Genomic DNA, 23,238 nt, shown 5'->3' on the forward strand with positions numbered 1-23,238 from the left:
GGAGATTACAGGGCAAAATCAGCGGCAAGTGAGGGAAGCAGACAGAATCCCAGTCAAGCAGAGACCATACAGGACCTTGAACACTTCTAAGGGCCCCTGCCAAGGCAGATGCAAGACATATTGTCTCTCTGGGGAACTGAAACTAACCAAAGCTTTATGTAAGCTGGCCAGAACAGGAGAGTGGTTAGGTTCTCCTTTCCCAGAAGAAGTGGCTGGCTGGCTGAAGGACCCTCACCTAATGGGAGATGTGCACTAGAGTAGAGATCTCCCACTGTCAATGGCCACTCTCAAAAACTCACATAAAATTAAATAAAATTTGCAAGCAAAAACTGAGCCTTTTTATTTTATTTTGGGGGTTGCAGGTACTCTACCGACACTGTTTATGCCTGGACCTTCACTGGAGCAACAAATGAATTCAAGCTCCAGTCCTATAGACACTTTCACTAGAATGTACTGATCAGATTTCTGGAATTTCACAACTGGATCCATATTTAACAACAGAGTTCATGAATGTTTATGCTAGCACCCAGGCAGGTATGCTTTTTTATTCAACAATGATAACACAAATCTATTGCAAAATCCCTGCACCCTTCAGCACAACTTGCATTTTTATCTCAAGCCATGCCCTGAAATTGGGGCTTGGAAATATGAAGATATAAGTGTGTGACCCAGACCCAGGCAGACCTCCTCTGGGGAAGAGTCATGGGGCCCCACAGAGAACCCCCAGTACAAGTGAGGACTTGGGAGAAGCCCCAGGGCAGCCTGAAGCACCTGAGCTCAGAGATATCTCACTTGAGTTCTGCCACCAATCTTCCACAGCCCAATCCCTGCCTCTATCCCCAGTTCTCTCTCTTCATTTCCCCCAAGCCTCAAGGGCGCAGGTAGCAGCATGCCTAGTGGTGAGCCCAGAACTGGGTACAAGGAGGAATGCAGCAGATAATGAGGAAGAAAATGCGACTAAAGTACAGATATAAGCCTCTCGGTCTTCTCCAGACTCTTTCTGGGTTAACAGCTCCCTACTGAACTTTTTAGCATTCAGCTCATTTACCCAGCTCCATCTCACTCACTAGGTGCTGGTCATGAACAAATGGCTGGAAAAGTCTCCTAAGAAGGAATCCTAAACTCTGAGGGAGGAAAGACAAGGTGTCATAGGAAACTGTGGCACTGCCTCGCTGGTTGCATCAGAAGGTCTATGGTCGGGAAAGAAGGTTCAGTACCTGAGGCCTCCTTGTTGTGTAGCAGTTGCAAACTTTACTGATGGTGTTCTGATGGTGGTAGGAGAGGGGTAAAAGGTGGGTCATAGGTGAATCGAGGAAGCCTTAGATCCACAGGATCTGAAGTCCTCTTGCCCTCTCCACAGCATTCACCAAAACAGCAGCTAACTAAGCCAGCCTTGGAGCTGGCAAAAGTCATCTCACTCGACCCTCTGAAGTCATTAAGAGAGAAATTGATGGGAGGGAACTTCAGCTGGAAAGAAAAAGTGCACACACACCTTACACCCAGGCTGGTGCAAGACTAGGAAGTGGCAGTTCCTCCACCATAGATGCCCCCATCCCATCCTTCATGGGATTCACTGCTATTGGAGGCATAAGGCTCCTCATGTAATGGCCAAAAGGAAAGAAGCTACTCCATTTGCGCATAGCTGACCTGAATATTTTAATTTAGCTGAACACTTTACAGTTTGAAAATCCATCTGCAATCCCTAATTATACATCTGTTGGGAGTCATAAGTGGTGCTCATAAGCAATCACTTTGGATTAGTGGAAAACAAGGATGGGGAAGCTTCCCAAATGCAGAACTAAACTATCCTGCAAAGCAACACCCAGAAGACAAGCAGATGTGTTCAAGCATAAAACAGACCTCTTTAAGGATGGTGCAGAGTCACATTTTGATACATTGAATGAGCATCCATTACTTCGACCTATCTGTTTCAGGCATGCCAGTTTATTAGGCCAATACTGAGACTGCGATAAGACTAACAATCATGGCATTATGTAGATGTTGCAATATAAGACCATGCAATCAAGTTACCAGCAAAGCAACTAATTCACAATGCACAGTCCAAGTCAGAATTCGAAACTCTACATGAGGTGAATGACAAACAATTAAAGACATCTTCACATACTACACTTTCTAGTTGTGCAATTACAACATTTTAAGGGTATGCAACAGTGGAAATGGGAAAGGAAACTGCCCTCAAAACAAGCTCCAGAGGATCATGATGATGATATAGCCCAATGGCTTCTAAGTGATTTACAACTATAACATCAATCCCTAATTAACACAATAACATTAAAACATTCTAATATACAATAAAACAATTAAGAAGCATAACAATGAAAACAGTTTTTCAAAAGAGTTAAAGCAATAAAATCACAAGTTCCGTCCAGGAGAATGCTTGGCTAAACAGATGTGTCTTCAAGAGCTGGGGGGATGCCATCACTGAGGGGCCTCTTGTATTTCAGCAAGGAGGGCATTTCAATACATGGGTGCACCAGTGAGCCAATAACCACCAGCCCAACCAGAAGCAATTCTGCAAGGGGAAACTTGTGCCAGTACCTTTCCAGCCAGAGGACATCACATTGCCCTTCTCTGACTCTGAAACCTCTAGCTCGGAATACTTAGAGAATACTTAGACAGTCCTCCCAGCTCCGTCAGAGAAGCAGAGGCTGGACTCCTCCAAGTTAGAAGTCCATGGAGGGCAGTGCTAGCAAATGAGATAGCGCTGCAACTCCTATTTAATGCTCAGTTGGTGGGTGACTGCCACTGAAGCAACATCAGAGCTCTGCTTTGATGGAGTCGCCGGGCTCAGCCCTGTCCAAGGTATCATTCATGCCTCATTTATGTTGCTGAGGCTATCTCCCGGTATGCCCCACGGAGGACCTTAAGGTCCATAAGTAGCAACACCCTAGAGGTCCCGGGCCCTAAGAAAGTTAAATTAGCCTCAACCAGAGCCAGGGCTTTTTCAACACTGGCTCCAGCCTGCTGGAATGCTCTGTCTCATGAGACCAGGGCCCTGTGGGATCTGATTTCTTTCCACAGGGCCTGTAAGACAGAGTTGTTCTGCCTCACCTTTGGCTTGGAGTCAATTTGATTCCCTCCCCCTTTTTCTTTTTTCCTTTCTCCTCCTGTGATGAGGCTGCATCTTAATGTTTTAATGTTGTATTTTAATCTTGTTTTTAAGTTGTATTCATTCAACTTGTTTTTATTATTGGTTGTTGGCCGCCCTGAGCCCGGCCTTGGCTGGGGAGGGCGGGGTATAAATAAAAATTATTATTATTATTATTATTATTATTATTATTTAAAAGAGAACACTGTGGGAGTTTTAAAAGGTTTACATAACTCTATTGAAGGTAGAACTATAAATAATTGTTAGCCATGGTAGTTAAATGAAGCCTCTATACTCAGTGGCCACAAGATGCTGGGAAGGGATTTGTTCAGTGGTTGAGCATTTGCTTTCCACACCAAATGCTCCAGGCTCAATCCCCTGCTTCTCCAGGCAGGGCTTAGGAAGACCCCTCTCTGAAACCTTTGAGAGAGAGAAAAGCCATAGCCCAGTGGCAGAGCATCTGCTTTGAATGCAGAAGGACCCAGGTTCAATCCCAGGGATCTCCAGGTATGACCCTCGGGTTCCATTGTAACTTTACAAGTCTTGATTCTATAATTCTACGATTCTATGACTTAGAAAGGCTTCCTGTTTGAAATCCTGGAGACCTGCTGCCAGTCAGTATAGACAATACAGAGCTGGATAAACCAACAACCCAACTCGATGGATGTACCTAAGCACTTCCAGCCACTGAAGGCAATACTGAGATATATGGCAATGATCTGGCCCAATATAAGGCAGCATTATGTGTCCCTCTGTTCCTGCTCCCAATTGGCTTCTGTGGGAAGCCGACGGCTGGGCTAGAAAGGCCTTCTATTTTATTTAGCAGGGCTTTTTCTTATGTTTCTATTACACCATTATAAAAAAAGATTGGTAAAGGGGCTTGTGAAGTAGGCACAATTAGGTTTCAGAATTGTTACAAGTCGCAGCTCTACTCCATTCTGTCTCTGTTAAGGGACTGCCAAAGACTATTCCACTATGTAATTTGAGTGATGGGGTGTGCAACTATCTGGGAAAATAACAGGATCGCGGTAATGAAATGGCAGCAATTCTGCTGCTCTCCCCAAAGCAGCAATTTTTCCATTGCATGGCTAGGGACTGGCTTCCCCTCATTTTTTTTTAATTAAAATGCTCCAGCTTGAATATAATTGAAAGTGTGAGCCTTTGGGAGGCCTTTTATCTATAAAGCTGGATGTTAACAATGTAGAAAATTAAGAGAAAACTCCTGTCGTGAAACCATAAGGCTTTGACAAAGCCTAACCTTTTTACATCAAATGTGCTGCAAACAAAAAATGGAGGATTTGTACATGAACTTTCTCAGACAAGCAGGGACACTTCCCAGGCTTATTCAGTCCTCAGCCAGACAATGCAACACACACACACACACACACACACACACACAATCTTTCCTTTGTGGGGATGCCACATCTACCCCAGAAGATGGTGCCCATTTATTTCTCTTAGGGCCTAGCTACATGGTACATGAGTGGCATGATTTGCAATCATGTCACAGGGTTGTTTATGTATTTATTATTTAAAAATCAAAATGCCAGGCGGGTGGGAGAGGTTGTCATCAGCACAACAACACACAAGGAGGGGAGGTTTATGGCACCCCTCCTGTGATCGCAGGTTGCTGTTGTTTTTTAAAAAAGGCAAAGCACTCACACGGCAAGAAGTTTTGTCCTAATGATAATTGCTGCACTGAGATTGTGGTTGGAAAGGGAATGCTTTTTTATTTTTTATTTTTAAAATCCCACCTCCCTCTATATTGCAGTGCCAATAAAACACACACACCAACTGTTCCTGATATTGGGTGTTTAGAAACAAAAATCACGTGCCTGCAATTCACACAGCTAATGTAATGTATTGTTAGGCCATAAGAGACAAGAGTATTCAGCAGTTATCCCCTTCTCTACCAGATGCAAAAAGCAGGGGTCTAGTTTTGTCTTGCAACAGGTGGGTGGGGAAAGCGTGAGTGTGTAGCAGCAACTTGCTGTCTTGGTGCCAGAGTTGTTGTTGTTTTTAAACAAAGATGCACACCATCTCCAGTTACTAATCCTGTTCCTCAGCCAAAGCCAAAATATTCTCAAACTGGGTAATCGCACAAGGTGAGGTCTCGTCCAATGAAGTCCAACAAGGCCCTTCTTATGAGTCTTCCTTCCTAACAGATCAACTGGCAAAATATATCCTATTATGACAGGCAGGGTGCATGCAGAGAGAGAACTTTACAGCACCCCCTGCTCCTGGCAATATATCTGTCAGTAGGAAAAATTTGGGAGATTCTCTCCCCCAGGAAACATATATGGCCCTGTTATTATTGGGGTTTTGCTTATTTGTTTGTTTTTAAAAAGGGATAGAATCACAGAACTGTAGAGTTGGAAGGGATATCAAGAGTCATTGGATCATTTTGTCATCGGATCATTAAATGACCCAGAGGGTCATTTAGTGGTAAAGTAAATAGCATCACTTCAGACTGCAAGTGGAAGATTGCATTTTTTAACACTCTCTTCAACATAAAAAAAAGAAATTTCCCTGCAATTAGAAAGCTTACACAGTAGATTGAGCTAGAACACCTGTATCTCTGATGAGTAAATTATCGGGATTTTTTAACATGGCAGCACATTTACAAATGGTACCTCCTTTCTGCAGACTGAAATGTAACATTCTTTCCTACTACAGTGGTACCTCAGGTTACATATGCTTCAGGTTACATACGCTTCAGATTACAGACTCCGCTAACCCAGAAATAGTGCTTCAGGTTAAGAACTTTGCTTCAGGATGAGAACAGAAATCATGCTCCAGCGGTGCAGTGGCAGCAGGAGGCCCCATTAGCTAAAGTGGTCCTTCAGGTTAAGAACAGTTTCAGGTTAAGTACGGACCTCCGGAACGAATTAAGTACTTAACCTGAGGTACCACTGTACTTCAAGATCCCACCATATTCCTCTGGGGAAATGAACAAATGTTAGAGAGGGGTTTGGCAGCCACTTGCCAGTTCAGATGCATCAGCTCAGAACGCAGATAAAACTACGTATAAATTTGCCTACCATGATTGTGTCTACATCAATCCTGGAAGGAGGCAGAAATTAAGTGTTAATTAAAAAAATAAAATAAAATCTCACTGAGCTCCTTACAGGCCACCTACAGCTTTCTCAATAGTAAATAATTAGATCCAACAGATTTTATGTTATTAGTCTAATGAGCTGTAATCCTATCAAAAGCATACAAACTCTAATAAATTGGCTCTTTGATTCTGAAGTCATGAAAGGTTAGCTTTGAAAAGTGTTCAAGGGTGCCACCCTTCACTCAGGTCCTCTGCCTGAGAGTAGGAGGCTAGCTTAGGAGGCACAGAACAACCTCTGTGGTTTACAAAACTCTTATCATCCAATGCCTCTCTGCCAGGCACTTGCCCCTCTGCCTGGAACCTGCTCTCTGCTGACTCAAACAAATGCTTAGGCAAAGTAGTGAATGCCAGTTGCCGGAAACCACAGGAGGAAAGAGTGCTCTTGCACTCAGATCCTGCTTGTGGGTTTCCCACTGGCCACTCTGATTGGCCACTATGAGAACAGAATGCTGGACTGGAAGGCCCCATTGGCCTGATTCAGCAGGATATTCTTATATTCAGTGGTGGGCACAAATGTGTGCCATGTGAACAGAACAGTGTGAGCATGCAAACTATGTCTGCTGGGACACAAGGCCTGGGCTTGCTTGCTTGCTTGTTCAGGGGCCTTTTCCAACCAGTACATTGGAAGAGAGGCCAGTAGAAAGCAAACACTGTCTTAAGAGGATGGGAATGGCTGGGGAGCCCTACTGCAGTCCACCCCATCGTATCCATGACTGGAAGTGGTCGCCTCACTCTGCCAGTGTGGTGTAGTGGTTAAGAGCGGTAGTCTCGTAATCTGGGGAACCGGGTTCGCGTCTCCGCTCCTCCACATGCAGCTGCTGGGTGACCTTGGGCCAGTCACACTTCTTTGAAGTCTCTCAGCCCCACTCACCTCACAGAGTGTTTGTTGTGGGGGAGGAAGGGAAAGGAGAATGTAAGCCGCTTTGAGACTCCTTAAAGGGAGTGAAAGGCGGGATATCAAATCCAAACTCTTCTTCTTCTTCAATGGAAGGGGCCCTCCAGCTTTGACCCTTCCTGCCTCCCAAGCCATCACTAAAAGTTTTCCTCCTATTGTGTCCCCCCCACACCCAATTGTTGGTCATTGTGCTAATTACTATTGCCATTATTGCTTCCTCTTCTCCAAATCAGTTCCTGCCAGGCCACTGCTAGTACAGTGGTACCTCGGTTCTCAAACGTAATCCGTTCCAGAAGACCATTTGAGTTCCAAAACGCTGAAAACCGAGGCACAAAGGGCTGTCTGCAAATTCAACTGAGGAAATTGAAAAACGCACAGCGGAAGCCGTTCGACTTCCGAGGCGCGTTCGAAAACAGAAGCATTTACTTCTGGGTTTTCGGCATTCGGGTTACAAAATGTTCGTCAACGGAGATGTTCGAGAACCAAGGTACCACTATACCAGATTTTGGAGACCCCTGACTTGACTGCCTCACTGCATAGGGAAGTTATAATTATGTGATTATGCCACATCCATATATGTCCAGCCCACCCAGTTTTGAAGGCTATATTACTTTGCTCCTTTCCCAGGGTTCCATGAAGCTGTTCCACTCCTTCTTTCAACATGTTCACTTAGCCATCTTAATGCCAGCATCTTCCTCTGCCTTGGTGTTTGTCATGAATGTTTGGTTCAAGTCATGCTCCCTCCTTTGACTCTAGTGCACCTTGGTCAGGATGACCTACCCATGTGGAGCGAACATCTATTGTCATTCCAAAATTGCCACACTTCAAAATAAGGAAATCTCATGACCGCATCGGAACGCTTTCCAGAAGCCAGATATCCCGCCCCCACCTCTCAATAAATCTTATTTCTAAAATATATATTAACATTTAGTGGCAACATTTTATAATACTGGATGCACACATTTAGTTATTTCCACCCACACAGCCCTTAAAAAGGATTTTTATTCCATTTGTTTTCACTGAACAGGGTTCAGCAAATGTCATGAACAGAGAAAGAGATAAAGAAATTATTTGTAGCTGTGGACTGAGATCAGGACATTCCATCCTCCAGTTCATCTGAAACTGGCTCACAACAGAACATGCAATTATGGCATGAGGAGGAATGGAATTACTACAGCAAAATAATTAACTGTTTTTGGTCTCCACAACAACCATCTCTTGGAGGAAGGCTAGTTCAAAGGAACAGCTCCTCAAGGTCTGGGGAGCCTCTTTCTGTACTTATCTCTGACGCAAGAGTCGACTCTGTACTTCTCTGTTTCATCTTGCCGTTGAATATTCTAGTTTCTACTCCTATTTTAGACCCTATCACTAAAACAGCATTCCCCAAACTGGTGCCTTCCAGATGTTGTACTACAGTTCCCTTCATTCTGAATGACTGACCTCAGCTAGGGCTGAGGGAAGTTAATTTTTATTTTTATTGCAAAATCTCCAAAAGGGTTTTAAGCTTTTTTCTAGGAAATTCACAAAAATAAAAATAAAAACCAACACTTCCAACATGGGCTGCCATACATCTATCTGGGTTTCCCCAGACGTTTTACTGATTTTCAGAAATTCCGTCTGAACACTATTTCCGATGGACAAATCCCGGATATGTCTGCGAAATTCCAGATGTATGGCAGCCCTAAGTAAAGCCTGCACTACAACATATGCTGAGGTAGTCAGATGTTGCTGGATTTTAGCTCCCATTAGTCCCCATTTGTCATGGTCAATGCTCAAGAGATTATGGCAGGTGAAATCCACATCATTTAGAGCACACAGCACTGGCCGCCACTGGCATATACAGTTATAAATGGTGTACATAGGCAGAGTATACTCAGTACTGTACTGCAGGATGGAGCTTCTGCTTTAAATAATTCCATATTGCTGCTCTCATTAATGCCCCCCCCCCTTGCCTCCAACAAACTGGCCACTGGTTATAGGTCTTGTAATAAGAAGGCTGACTAGAAACAAAACTTTGATGATGTGTAAACCATGCCATTTTAAAGCTAATATCTATAACATATTCTACCAATCATCCTTTGCCAACCTGGTGCCCCACCAGGCCCAACCATCACGGACTGCTGGCTGGGGCTGATGTGAGTTGTGGTCCAAAATGTCTGGAGGATGCTAGGCTGTTGAAGGCTTGCATCAATATCTGCTTCTGGGAATGGTCTACCCACATCAAGTAGTATAACACTAGGGAAACTAACTCACAGGAGATGCAGTGGTCAGTGAGCTATTCAGGCTGAGCTCTAGATAATTTATCCACATGGTTCAACTTCTGTGTTTGATAGAAAACTACTTTTAAGCCTGTTGCACGATCATTTCACAATGTCTATAATTCTTGCCTATTTTAAACTCTCCTCAATGGCTGCCAGTGTCCCTGTATCTTAATTGGATAAAAATGCTTCAGGGCACTGTACTCTTGCAGATGGAGGGCACTTATGACACAACAAGGGGGCAGAAGCCAGATGTCCATCTTTGTCCCTATGCAGCAGTGCTTTGTTGAGAGCATTAACAACCAACCTGGGGTGTTTTGTAGCAATGCAGAGCTGCAGGAGAGAAAAACCACTCACGATGCTTAGTATGAGACCAAACGGAGAAAGCCAGAGAAACAAGAGTGACCTGATCATAAGGCATAATTATGAATGCCAGGCTCCAACAGTGAAATGGTAAAACTAACAAGAAAGCCCAGACACATAGCAGCAACGGGTTAGTATCCAAGCCTGCCTTTCCAGAGGGTAAAGATACCTTGACAGCAACCTTGGATTAGATCTATGTATGGCAGCTTGGAGGCATAGGAGAGACAAAAAATACCAAAGTAACACCAGAGTGTGCAAACTTAATAAAGATAGTGAACACCTCATTCAGTTTGTTTCTTTCCCTTGCAGATGTGTACATAAGGAGGGCCTGCTGGATCAGACCAATGGCTCATCTATTCCAGAATCCTGTTCTCACAGTGGCCATCCAGATGTATGTGGGAAACCTGAAAGCAGGATTTGAGCAATAAAGCACTTTCTCCTCCAGTGATTTCCAGCAACTGGTATTCAGAAACATTACTTCCTCCAACTGTGGAGTCAGAGTGTAACCAACATGGCTAGTAGCTTTTGTTAGCCTTCTGTTTCACGAAATTGTTTCATTGTCATCATAATCAAATTTGTAGACCGCTGCATGGCATAAAGCCATTGAAATGATGTACAGGGGGGAAATAGAATAAAACACAGAAACACAAGCTCTTAGAACAATAAAATCAATTAAACAAGCTTTAGAACAATAAAACCAATCACCCAAGCTCTAAAACAATGAAAACATTTCATCAAATATAAAACTGATCTTCCATAAATGACTGGGTTACAGCTCAGGGAAAGCCATATGTCATTCGCTACACTCATTTCTTCAAACATTTATTTTCCTGGCTTTGACTGTAGCAAGCCATGAATGATGCTATTCCTCCAAGGGGCTCAAGATGACATCCATAGATGTATTTCCCTTCCCTTCTGTCCTCACAATCACAACTCCCTCCCCTAATGAAGGCAAGGCTAAGAGGCAGTGATTGGCCCAAGGTCTCCCTGAGAGCCTGAAGACTAAACCAGGAAAATGTGGGCCTGAGGGTACAGCCTTGTAAACCTAATAGTCAATCCAGCCCTGGTTGTATGGAATGAATAGATTTTGCAATATGGAAGACTTTTTAAAATTATTGGTGTCATTTATATTGAAGAGTGCTTGTTTGGTTGCTTTGATTGCTTGAGGGAATTATCATCATCAAGTCTTCTGTTTGTATCATGACTGCCACGGAAGCAAAGTGTTGGAAGCGAGTACAGACAGAGCCCATCCAAGACAAAGCCAGAGTGATACTGTCTCATTTATTTATCTAAAAGATTTCCAGACGGCCCTTCCTCCTAAACAGATTCCAGGGTGCTATACAATAGATCACTGTAAAGGAGGTTCTCAGGCTGGATCTACACTGATCTTCTAAACGTTATAAAATATAACATTCTATAAGGTTTAATTGCAGTTTCCCTTTGTCAGTGGCTTGCTGCTCTGCAGTGCCCTCTGTTGTCACATTTTAATAATGCATTTTTAATGTTATAAACCACAAGTTTAGATCTGCCCTCAATTTGCCCCCAAGGGCAAGATGGTGTTGGCCAAACAGGACCTGAGAGACTAAAATCTATTGGGAATTATTTATTTTACATACATCAGAAGAACATTGGATGCATTTTGATTTATGAAAGGTATAAGCATAGTGCTATCAAAGAGAAATCAACAGCCCGTTATAGGTAAATGATTCTTGAAGGAAGAAAAACTGTAAAATGGCTATTACTTCAATGATTTACTACATGCAAGATTAAAATGAAGTGCACCTTAACTGTTGCTGAACGCTTCAAGCACAAATAAAGCTATTTAAACCATTTACAAAGCCAGCAGAACAATGGCATGTCACTTTTCATAAAGAATTAACAAAATGATGTACAGCAATAAAGCTTTATAAAAGACATAGTGCAAACTAAACAATATGATGCACATTGTTATAAGGCTATATGCTACAGGTGTATACCGCCCACAAAATGTGACGTGTTTCTGTAGCCTTGGAAAGCAGTCCAACAAGCATCTTTCCAGTTTGAGTTGTTATTCAGTACCAAATTAGATCTGTTGAAAATGAAACGCTCCCCATTCATTACAATGGGAAATCTAAAAAATGGCAATGACTTTCCCCCTCCCTTTTCATGGAAATGAATGAGATTTGCAAACTGAGCAGCCCTTCCCAGTCTGGATTAAGCTTGCCAAATTGTAGGCAGTGGTGCAGAGCACCTTGACAGTTTTATTTTATTTTATTAAGGAAAATCTACAACTTATTTGATTTTGTGCCAAAATTGAATGCAACTTGCAGGCATGGTTATTCAGAGGGGGTGGAACCTGATAAATTTCAGAATGGTGGCTCCAGTGCGCCTCTCCAAAGGGTAGATTTGACTGCTTTGGGATGGGTACGAATAGGAATCATACATGGTGGAGGAAAAAAAGAGCATGGATCACCAGGAAAGACTTGGGTGGGGAAAAGACCCCGGTACCCCACCATTGGTAAGGGGTGGGCTTCTGCCTCCCCCCCCCCATTTTGAGGGGGATACAGCTACTTCTGCCTTGGAGGGAGAAAGATCCTAATTGAATAACAAAGGAGAAGAGTGTGATGGGAAAATAGGATAAAACACCAGGAAAGGCTGAGATGGGGAAAATGTTACACACATACCCAGAAAGGACCCTGTGACTCCAAGGGCCACTGGCGAGGGAATGTCCTTAAACAAGTTTTAATTTCCAATACATAGCTATTGCTGCTAACGCTGCTATAAAATCACTTTTATATTTTATGCGCACATCTTCAAAGCTACTACAAATCACAAGCTCTAAGGAATTTAGTTGAGAACCATGCAAAGCTTAGTATATAAAAACCAAATGAAAACCTACACACGTAGAACAGTGCAGTGCATTTTAACATCTCTCTGTAGAAATACTTTGACACATGGATAAAAAAATTTGCCCGCAACTTGAAGAAATAGAAGTGCATTGGCCCTAGATTATTATTTTTATATAGCACTGCTCCAGTCCACAAACACAGAAATGTTTAGAGACTGAGAAAGAGCTGATAATGGGAATTTTATCTCAAAGTCACAGATGGCGCACTATTATAATGCACTCTCCTTTCAGCCATGGCAAGGAGCAATTTTACGTTGCAGAACTCAGCACCTATTATTTCGTTCCACCCCTCCAAAAAATAATAACGGCCTTCCCCCGGCCTGACCCAATAGATACTGTATAAAGCTCTTTGTTGACATTTTTCACAATTCAGAGCAGTATTAAAAAGTTCCCCCCAAAGCCACTGCACACCAATAAGTGAAGCATCAGATGTGACTGGAAATCCTGCTTCGGCACAAAAACCTGGATTATAAAAAAGGGGCACATGTTCAAATAGTGGCTATCTATAGGTAATTATATCTGTAGTGCACTGACCATGAACCACCATTGGTAATTTGATAACTAAACTAGTGCTGTGCTGAAGCCTGTCCAATTTCTCAAAAGTTTCATCCCCTGTGGGGGAAATAAAATCATTTCTCTGCCTTATTCTCACTGAACATTCTCTTTAGAATGTTGGTGGCTACGGGGCTGAGCTTATTGTTGTGCATTGACCAATCTGTCTTTCTTTCTTTGCACTAAACATTTCTCCCAGACTTTGCAGCCTCCCTGGCTGTTCATGCTTCCTGATCTGAAGAAGCCACATGGGAGGAGTCACCTGATGAAATCTTCCCATGGGCTTTAATTGAAATGCAGGATGTGTAGGCAGCTGGCTACCAAACACCTGAAATTAGTGCACTCGTTGATTTGATTTTTAGGGAAGTCCTTCCATTTATCTCTACTACATATCTGCACTGGTTTCTTTAAATGTCTCTTGGTAACAACAACAACAACAACAACAACAACAACGAGCTTTCAATCTCATGGCAGGCAGATTCCCTAGTTTCCCAACCCTTACAGGAACACCCATCCAAGGATGTCATGAGGTTTTAAGAGAGTGTGAACACCCAGGAAGGCTGAAAAATGCAAACCCTCACTGGAGAGCTGTAAAATTAAAGGACATTTACACAACCTCTTGGCCATCCTGAAAATAAGGTAAGCATAGCAGCAAAACTCAAATTCCATGGGGATTTCATTGAAGCTCACCCTCACCTTCAAGATTCACATGCAAATTCTTTACTTGTTAATTGACAAAGAATGAGTTAAAGATTGTATTTGCATCAGGAATGCATCAGGGGTGAGGATAGCACATGAACTGATCATTTTGCCCTCTGTCACATACCTAACACATGCTCAAATCTGTCACAGTTAAGAATAATTTGATTCAGAAAGTCTTATATGTTAAGAAAACTTCCGTTAAAGTTACTGACTCAGAAGAAGGTATCACAACAGATTTAGAAATGCCTAGTTTGAGAGAAAATAAATTTCAATGCAATTTATAAGGATTTCTTTTTGCAAAAATTGCAGATAGTTGCAGAAATGGGAAGGAACACACTTAAGTGTAAACATGTGAATAAATGAGAGGGACAGGAAATATTTCCCTATATACATCTGGTTGGCCAGAACAGCTCCTCTTATATTCTTATCTGAAAGGCAAAGTTTTCTCACCTCTGATCTATTGGGGGCGGACTTATAAAATGCACAGGAACCTGGTCCACGATCTATAATCTATAGCAATAGTCCTCCACTTTACCCTAGCAGTAAGGAAGATTCATTTACAAGACACCTGCTTCTCCTCCTTGTCATCACTGTCTCTGGATTGGGGGGAGATTGCAGTCATTTCAAACTTGGCAGACCTCTGCTGTTTTGCTATTCAAGTATGATGCTCACAGGAATTTCATATTTACAACCCTGCCAATTAATGGGGGAAATGTTTCGGCACGTAAGCCCTGTCGCTTTCGCATGAAGGATTTCCCCCCGTAAAGACCGAGTCTCCATGCGCCTTCTTTCGTTCTCTTTTCTTTTTTTAATGGCCTTGTGGAAAGTCGCAGAGTCATTTGTCAGCTACTGTGATAGCTCCTTTGAAATATCAAGAGCCATCTGGTGAGTGCTTTTTAGTTCCAGCCAGTCCAGCAGAGTGGGGGGAGAGAGGAAGCAAAAGCAGAGACCTATTGGGTATCCCGCTGCTGGGCTCCAGGGAACCGAACTGTCCTGTAATCCAATTAACTACCTGTTGCAGTAAAAGCGAGAAGCTGCTGTAGAAGTGTGGGGATGAGGCATGGGTGGAAACAAACTGGAAAACAGCAAGAAGCTGTTGCTGGAGCCAGACAGACATCATTCATATATACTGTTCACCTATAAAAGTAAAAATCCCATCTCTCTGGAATGGATAGTCTGCCTGACTTTAATTTCGGAATGAAAAGCAGATCTTAGCTCCATGCTGTTTTAGGAACAGCTGTCTTAGATTCACACAGACCATTGGTCTCATGCATAAACACTGCTTGCACCAGGGCTGGTTAACCTTTGGTTCTCCAAAAGTTGCTGGGCTTCCATTGTCACCCAGACCACGGAGCATGCTGACTGGTGCTGCTCCAACAACATTTTGAGGGCCAGAGGACATCTCTGGTCTTTATATTGACTGACAGCAGTTCTCCCTGCCCTCTTCAGCAAATCCATTGTCAGGCCCAATTTTTAAAGTTCGCCCAGGGAGGTTTTTTCCCTTCTTCTTCAGATAACCCTGATTTAAAAACAAAAAAACAAAAACCTCTCTAAGCCTGCTGTTCTTGTCTTATTTCCACATAAGCATCCTTTTCCAGAAGTTGCAGGCTGCTTGGCCTAGGGTTTTTGCCATTGGTGTTCATATGATAAATTATCTGATGGAGATATTAACCAGGATCCAACTTCTTGTCAGAGTCATATCTGAGGAACTCGCTTCACTTTTTAAATCATTCTCCACTGTCTCTGCTTAGTTACAAGAGAAATGGGAGCGTCAACCTGTGTTTATGCCAAGCTGTACTCTTCCATCCCTTGAATTTTCATCTCTTTGCCCTACTCTCTTCTCCCCCACCATTTTTTAAAAAAATAAATAAATAAGTAATCTACATTGAGCTTTTTCTCCTTACATGGTAACAGGGAATTAGCACAGCAGGGCAAAGATCTAAACAGAAGATACTTTTAATTACTTTACCAGTTTAGGGATTACTGCACGAGACTAGTCAGCTTAATAATTAAAACAGTCTTCCACAGAGCTCATTTTACAAGTTGAAATAGTCACTGTGCGTGCCTGCATGATTATGAACTGCTGCACACAAAATATATGGAGATAACAATACAGTGGTACCTTGGTTTAAGAACAGTCCGGTTTAAGAACGATTTGGTTTACAAAATCCGCTAAACTGGAAATAGTGTCTTGGTTTGAGAACTTTACCTCACTCTAAGAACGGAATCCAAACGGTGAAAGGGCACCGGCGGCAAGAGGCCTCATTAGGGAAAGCGCGCCTCGGTTTAAGTTTTAGTTTAAGAACGGACTTCTGGAATGGATTAAGTTCGTAAACCAAGGTACCACTGTATTGGATTGTATTCAAAGTAGCATTTCTGCTCGCTTGGAGGCATAAGATATTTGACAACAAGATGCCTAGAGGAGCATAAGAAAATAGTTGTGTGTGTCCCCGCTCCATGCTTTGTTTCTCAATTTCTCTTCTCTACAAATATACATTTCTTCCGCTCCGTATCCATTTCTCTTGGAACAAGTTGTCCTCCATGGCAAGTATATATTATTTATAAACAACCTTCCCTCTAGACATGGCAAGGTACCCATTTTCACTAGGGAATTGAAGTGCAAGGTCGCATTAAGAGGCTGGCAGTGACAACTCAATAGCAAGAGGCAGCAGCAGGGGACACTTGACCTGGCACTGCTTATTTCCAATCAGAGTATGTGCATTGTAGGTCAATAAAGGCTCTTGAGCCAGCTGATGCAGAAATTCGGCAACATTACAGTGCTATGCCAGCATACATAGTATAATGGAAACTATCTACCGATACAGGGATGAAATTTTTAACAGAACAGGGGGGCTGCAGAAAATATGATGATGCACAGAGGAATCTAGGTCATCTGTGGGCGTTTTTCTTGTGGTACTACATGACCCTGAATTTCTACATAGCACTCATTGCAGTATTTTTCCATATGTTCTTCATGTTACCATAAAGCACCAATGCTGCAGCAAGCAAAGGCTTTAGCAGCTCAGCCAGCTGCTTGTGGCTGGAAAGCCAGACAGGATGTTTGTGACTGTTGCCATGGAAACAAAGGGGCAGTCCATTCTGTACTGAGCACCGGATGTTAGCTCAGTGTGTGTGTGTCATATGACCCGTACTGGATGTACTTGGGAGGAGTTTTCTTCTTGCTGTTGTTGAGTGCAGACATGATTCTCTGTACTGATGTAAGAGGCAGAAATAAATGATGTAAATAGTTTTCTGTCTGCTTCTTTCCCCTCCCTGGGGACACCAAAGGGGAGAGAGGAAGAACGGTGTGTTCCTCTCATACATCTGAGAAGAATCGCCGGACCTCGCCTGCTTATCAGCAGAGGTTGGGAGACGCGGGGAGGTCGACAGGAATATCTGCCGGTGCCTGCTTGTGGCACATTCCTCTGACCCAGGCAGAATTCCAACAGTGGCAGCCTTCGGATGGTTGCGATTCATCGGACATCTGCATGAGAGGCTGGTGGATTGTCCTCCTCTGCTCCAAGGAGGAAGAGAAAAGCGTCTGAGAAATGCCAGAGGCTCAACAGACGGCTGGTGGAAAGAAGAGGTGTTTTCCAGAGCAACAAAGTTCAAGGTATGCTGCATTTCGGGCTAAAAGTGTGAACGCAGTCTGATAAATTCACTGGTTCACGGGGAGCTGCGTTTTGGAAAAATACAGCTCCGGTAGAAGAGGCCTGCATTCCACAAATTCTTGTGGTAGATAAGAAGTCCCATTGAAATGCATTGTTGCTAGGTAACGGAAAGTTACTGGCAGAGGGGCTGGACTGTGAGCCTGGGAAAGCGAAACAAAATCAGAGAATGTTTCGGCTACAAGGTTTACGAGCTCTTGGAAGGGACTTTTCAATAGCAGCCTGAGTTTAGCTGCCAGGTGCAAAGAGCTTAAACAATTTGCAGTTTGCTGCGTGAGAAAGGCGAAAACGACTGTTGGATTTTACAGTTTGTTTGACATTGTGAGCTGGAGGCTTGGCTTCAAGATGGATGCCAAGAAAGGAGGAGGTTTGCCTTGCCCTCCTTGCTTAACCAATGACAATTATGCATCTTGGTCTGTAAAGATGAAGGCCCTGCTGCAGAATCAGAGGCTTTTTGATGTAATTGAAAACCCCATCCCTGCAGCACCAACCAGAGGTTGGGAGTCACAGAATGTAAGGGCCAGGACTGCTATAATTCTGTGTGTCTCAGATGATCAGTTGGTGCATGTTCAGCATTTAGAAAATGCGAAAGAGGTATGGGACACGCTGCGTACAACGCATCAGAGAGATGCTGGTTCTTCAGCGTTGCTGTATTTTGAGAAATTGACCAATCTGAGACTTGCGCCTGATGGAGATGTTCAAGCGCACCTGACAGAAATGAAGTTTCTGCGTCAACAGATGGTGGAACGCAATTTTCGTCTTCAAGAGGAAGTGTTTTGCTTCATGATGATAAACAGCCTTAGCCGCGCCTACAAGGTTGTTGCCAGTCAGCTTGGTTCCCTACCGGCCGCGCAGCTGACCGCGGAGAGAGTTTGTGCTGTGGTCCTGAATGAACACGACAGACTTGCTGCACTGGAAGAAAAAGACAGGGGGAGGGAAGAACAGAGTTCTAATTCCCCCACTGCTGATGCTACTGGAGAGCATGGTGTAGCATTGAGTGCTGTCCGATGCTACAATTATGGACAGACTGGGCATCTACAGCGAAACTGTAAGAAGCCGCGCCAGTCAAGAGGAGCAAAGAGCAGCTTTACGAAGCCTCAGGCGTCAGGCAAAAGCCGTACCAAGTGCCAGGTGAAACCTGCAAAGGCTATGATGGCGAAAGGAACCACGCCAGATGTTGGGAACTCGTTCATAATTGACACGGGCGCAACGGTTCACATGTGCCCGCACAGAGGACTATTTTCGACGTTGAAGAAGCAAAGCTTCACTGTGAAACAAGCCAACGGTCAGGAGTTGGAAGCGACTGGAATTGGGACTGTGTATCTTGAGAGTCTGAACTTGACTATAAATGATGTTTACCTGGTTCCAGAACTGAGATTTAATCTGCTGAGCGTGTCGCAGATTGCAAAGAAAGGACTGAAACTGTCCTATGATGCTAAAAGCTGCAAGATCTACAAAGATGGAGAACTGTTTCTTACTGCAAAAGAGAAAGATGGACTGTATTTGTTGACTTTTGATCAAAGTGATTACATGAAATGTAATTCCTCTGTTTCTAACGAAATCTCTCTTGCAGGCATGACCAGTGTGAGCACCAGAAAGGTGACTAAGACCAAGAAGGTCGACAGAGCATTTCAGCGGGTGTATGCTGATGTGATTGGTCCTCTAGAACCATCTAGAGGCAGTGCAAAGTATTACCTTTTGTGTGTGGATTGTTTCACTAATTATTCTTGGGTTTATATGATGGAGAAACCGCAAGAAACTTTAGAAAAGTTTCAGGAGTTTTGTGACAAGGTTAAAAGTATGCATGATGCTAACATTGATTGTCTTTTCACAGATGACAAGCAAGTTTTTCTGTTACAGAAGTTTCAGAAGTTCCTGGATGGAAAAGGGATAGACCACAAAGTTGCAGTCTCGCAAGAAGCGTGGAACAGGGCGGTCTGTGTAAAAGTGAACAAAGAATTGCAAAAGGGGATGAATGCACAATTGCTGAGTTCACATTTGCCACATGAATATTGGGCGGAGTCGTTAATGTCCTATGTTCACGTGTGGTTGAGAAAGGTCTCAACAGAGTTGGGATGTTCTCCTTTTGAGAAGCTGTTCAATAGAAAACCTTCTGTTGCCTATTTTAAGGTTTTCGGGTCTCATGTGAGAACAGAAGCTCCAGGTGGAGTAAAGAATGCCAGAGGCATTTTTGTGGGTTATGAAAAAGGTCTCTACAGAGTAATTTTGTCTGAATCTGGTCAGGTGATTCTCACAAAGTTCCTAGAGAGTGCTCCAAAGCAAGAGCGGATAGTACAGACATTTCCCACAGGAAACGATTCTGATGATGATGATGATGAGTTTGATCTTATTGAGTTCAGTAGTACTGATGATGACACTGATAGCTCAGAGAGTTCAGTTGTCACAGTCATTGAGAGGAAATCTCACACAATGGATAGACCTTCACAGGTGAAGGAAGAACCACTGATTGCTACTGGTTCTCGACAGAGTCCAAAGGTTGAACCAGTGAGCACAGAGGATCAGAACCTCTTACGTAGGTCTGAGAGAGCAACAAAGGGTGTACCACCCAAGAGGTATTCAAAGGAGTTTGCTAACCTTGCATATGTTGCTGTTGTAAACGACCAAGGACAGATTGAAGCTGTGTCTGAGTCAGAGACAAAGGCACAACAGAGAGTTGTTAACCGAGATAATGCGAAGTCACACAACCAGAGAGGTACATTGGTTAAACCAGTGGCGGGTAGTTCCAAGGGTGGAACTGAAACAACAGGGGAATGTTATAAATATAACAACTGTTTGTTTTCTTCTCTGGATGACGCTTTGCTCGCAGCACACATTGATACTTTAGGGGGAGTATGTTACCATAAAGCACCAATGCTGCAGCAAGCAAAGGCTTTAGCAGCTCAGCCAGCTGCTTGTGGCTGGAAAGCCAGACAGGATGTTTGTGACTGTTGCCATGGAAACAAAGGGGCAGTCCATTCTGTACTGAGCACCGGATGTTAGCTCAGTGTGTGTGTGTCATATGACCCGTACTGGATGTACTTGGGAGGAGTTTTCTTCTTGCTGTTGTTGAGTGCAGACATGATTCTCTGTACTGATGTAAGAGGCAGAAATAAATGATGTAAATAGTTTTCTGTCTGCTTCTTTCCCCTCCCTGGGGACACCAAAGGGGAGAGAGGAAGAACGGTGTGTTCCTCTCATACATCTGAGAAGAATCGCCGGACCTCGCCTGCTTATCAGCAGAGGTTGGGAGACGCGGGGAGGTCGACAGGAATATCTGCCGGTGCCTGCTTGTGGCACATTCCTCTGACCCAGGCAGAATTCCAACACTTCACTGAATCATCAAAGTCCAAACAACTACAGCAGCAGCAAATGCACCCTCCAAATGTTGGGGAATCCACCTTCCATCAGCCCAGCCAGGATGGCCAATAGTCTGGGATAATGGAAACTGGAGTCTAGCAACATCTGCAGGGCTGCAGGTTTCCCATCCCTGATCTAAGACCTAAGGAGAGAATGTTCTTCAACATCATCCCACCACAGCCTTCATATGCCACCACCACTGCCTTTTAAAAGCATCTTATTCTTGCGTTGCTATTTAAGCAATCTTCCTTCGCTATCAGACACACAGATGTAATGAAAAAAGCAAGATATAAATACTATAAATAAAAATAATATACAGTGTGCCAGGTTGCTAAGCCTGAAACATTTAAATTACTTCCTTTTTCTTCTAGCTCTGCCCTAGTGTTTTCATATACAAAATTCCTTACAAATCTTATTTAATTTTAGCCTCATTTAGAGAAACACAACCATGACAAATCAATGCTATATTCAAGTCCAAGATCTGAAATGTGAAACACTAAAAGAAAATCCTGAACAAACCTGAGGAGCAATATCCTGAGCTAAAGCAATCTGCTTGTGGGTTTCCCGTGGGCATCTCAGTTGGCCATTCCAAAAACCGAATATTGGACTAGAGCCTGCAGGCTCTTCTCAAGTTAATCTTTTATGTTTTATACTTTATTTCTGTACTCCACTTATTATGCTGTTTGGTTGTACAGCATTTCATATTTTCATATATTAATGTCAGGAGGATTTGTTTTTAATTGCAGGTAGCTGCTTTGCAGAGAGCAGGTAGCTGCTTTGCAGAGAGCTGGACCATAAAGAAGGCTGATCGCCGAAGAATTGATGCGAGGAGACTCTTGAGAGTCCCATGGACTGCAAGAAGATCAAACCTATCCATTCTGAAGGAAATCAGCCCTGAGTACTCACTGGAAGGACAGATTGTGAAGCTGAGGCTCCAATACTTTGGCCACCTCATGAGAAGAGAAGACTCCCTGGAAAAGACCCTGATGCTGGGAAAGATGGAGGGCACAAGGAGAAGGGGACGACAGAGGACGAGATGGTTGGACAGTGTTCTCGAAGCTACAAACATGAGTCTGACCAAACTGCGGGAGCCAGTGGAAGACAGGAGTGCCTGGCGTGCTCTGGTCCATGGGGTCACGAAGAGTCAGACACGACTAAACGACTAAACAACAACAGCTGCTTTGCATAGGAAGTTCCTCAAAAAGTGGAACAGCTTTTCGTGCTTTGTGATCGTTGTGCAAAACATCAGTGTTTCAGCTTTGGTTGCTTTTAGTCACATCCTTTGTCCATGCCCAACTATACAACATCATCTGGTCTGGTTCACTACATCTGTTGACACTGTCCATTCTGAAATGCCAGAGACTTAATTGTCATAAGTGAGGAATTTGAGTCCTTCAGGCATGCTCGATGGAAGTTATAGCCCAAGTTGTTTTTTAATAAGGATCTGTGTGTACTTTGCAGGGGTGAAACTATGTTTGTTGGGTTGGATCCAGGCTTAGTTATACTTACAGTAGACCCACTGAAATCAATGGGGCTTAAATTAGACATGAAGACAAATGGATCCCTCACATTCCCTCAAAATAAAATACAGTGGTACCTCAGGTTAAGAACTTAATTCATTCTGGAGGTCTGTTCTTAATCTGAAACTGTTCTTAACCTGAGGTACCACTTTAGCTAATGGGGCCTCCCACTGCCACACGATTTCTGTTCTCATCCTGAAGCAAAGTTCTAAACCCGCAGTACTATTTCTGGGTTAGTGGAGTCTGTAACCCGAAGTGTCTGTAACATGAAGTGTCTGTAACCTGAGGTACCACTGTATCACCTTGTTTAACAAACTGTTGTTTGTGTGGACTGCATCTATTAATTTGGTAATGGCACTATACAAGTGCATTAATTGACTAAGCCATAAGTGAGGTACAATGTGCATATTTCAAGGACAAAGCCTTGAAATATCCATTTTATGAAGTATTCACATTAGTTGGTTGGCCTGCAATTTGTGCAATCTAGATTATTTGAAGAACCTGGGGGAGGGGGTGAATCCATGATGGAAGGAAAACAGGAGATCTAGATCTAGATGCATGTCACCCCAATCTCTGAGCAGTGTGAGATTCCAAGGGATCCAGACACTTACCCAGGTTTTGGTTTCCTTGGAATGAAAGACAGCAGAGACTGTGGTGTCTTTATGATATATGGTTTATTTACACATCTATACAACCTGAGCCCAAGATGGAGGTGCTCACAGCATTAACACCCCCAAACAGTCTTGCTTCTCCCATAGCCACAGCCTTGGATTCCAGCAGAAATCCAGTATTGCTTTCATTCTTTGGCT

At 43.3% G+C, this 23,238-nt stretch overlaps 1 protein-coding gene across 2 annotated transcripts in view; it reads right to left on the minus strand.

Moving 5' to 3' along the window:
• PDE4D (phosphodiesterase 4D) overlaps positions 1–23,238 on the minus strand; it is a 622,159-nt gene that overhangs the window by 549,751 nt on the left and 49,170 nt on the right. The gene's annotated exons all lie outside the window — the stretch shown is intronic.

Source organism: Podarcis pityusensis (assembly GCF_964106645.2).
Source record: "Podarcis pityusensis genome assembly, chromosome: 11".
Classification (NCBI taxonomy): Eukaryota; Metazoa; Chordata; class Lepidosauria; order Squamata; family Lacertidae; genus Podarcis; species Podarcis pityusensis.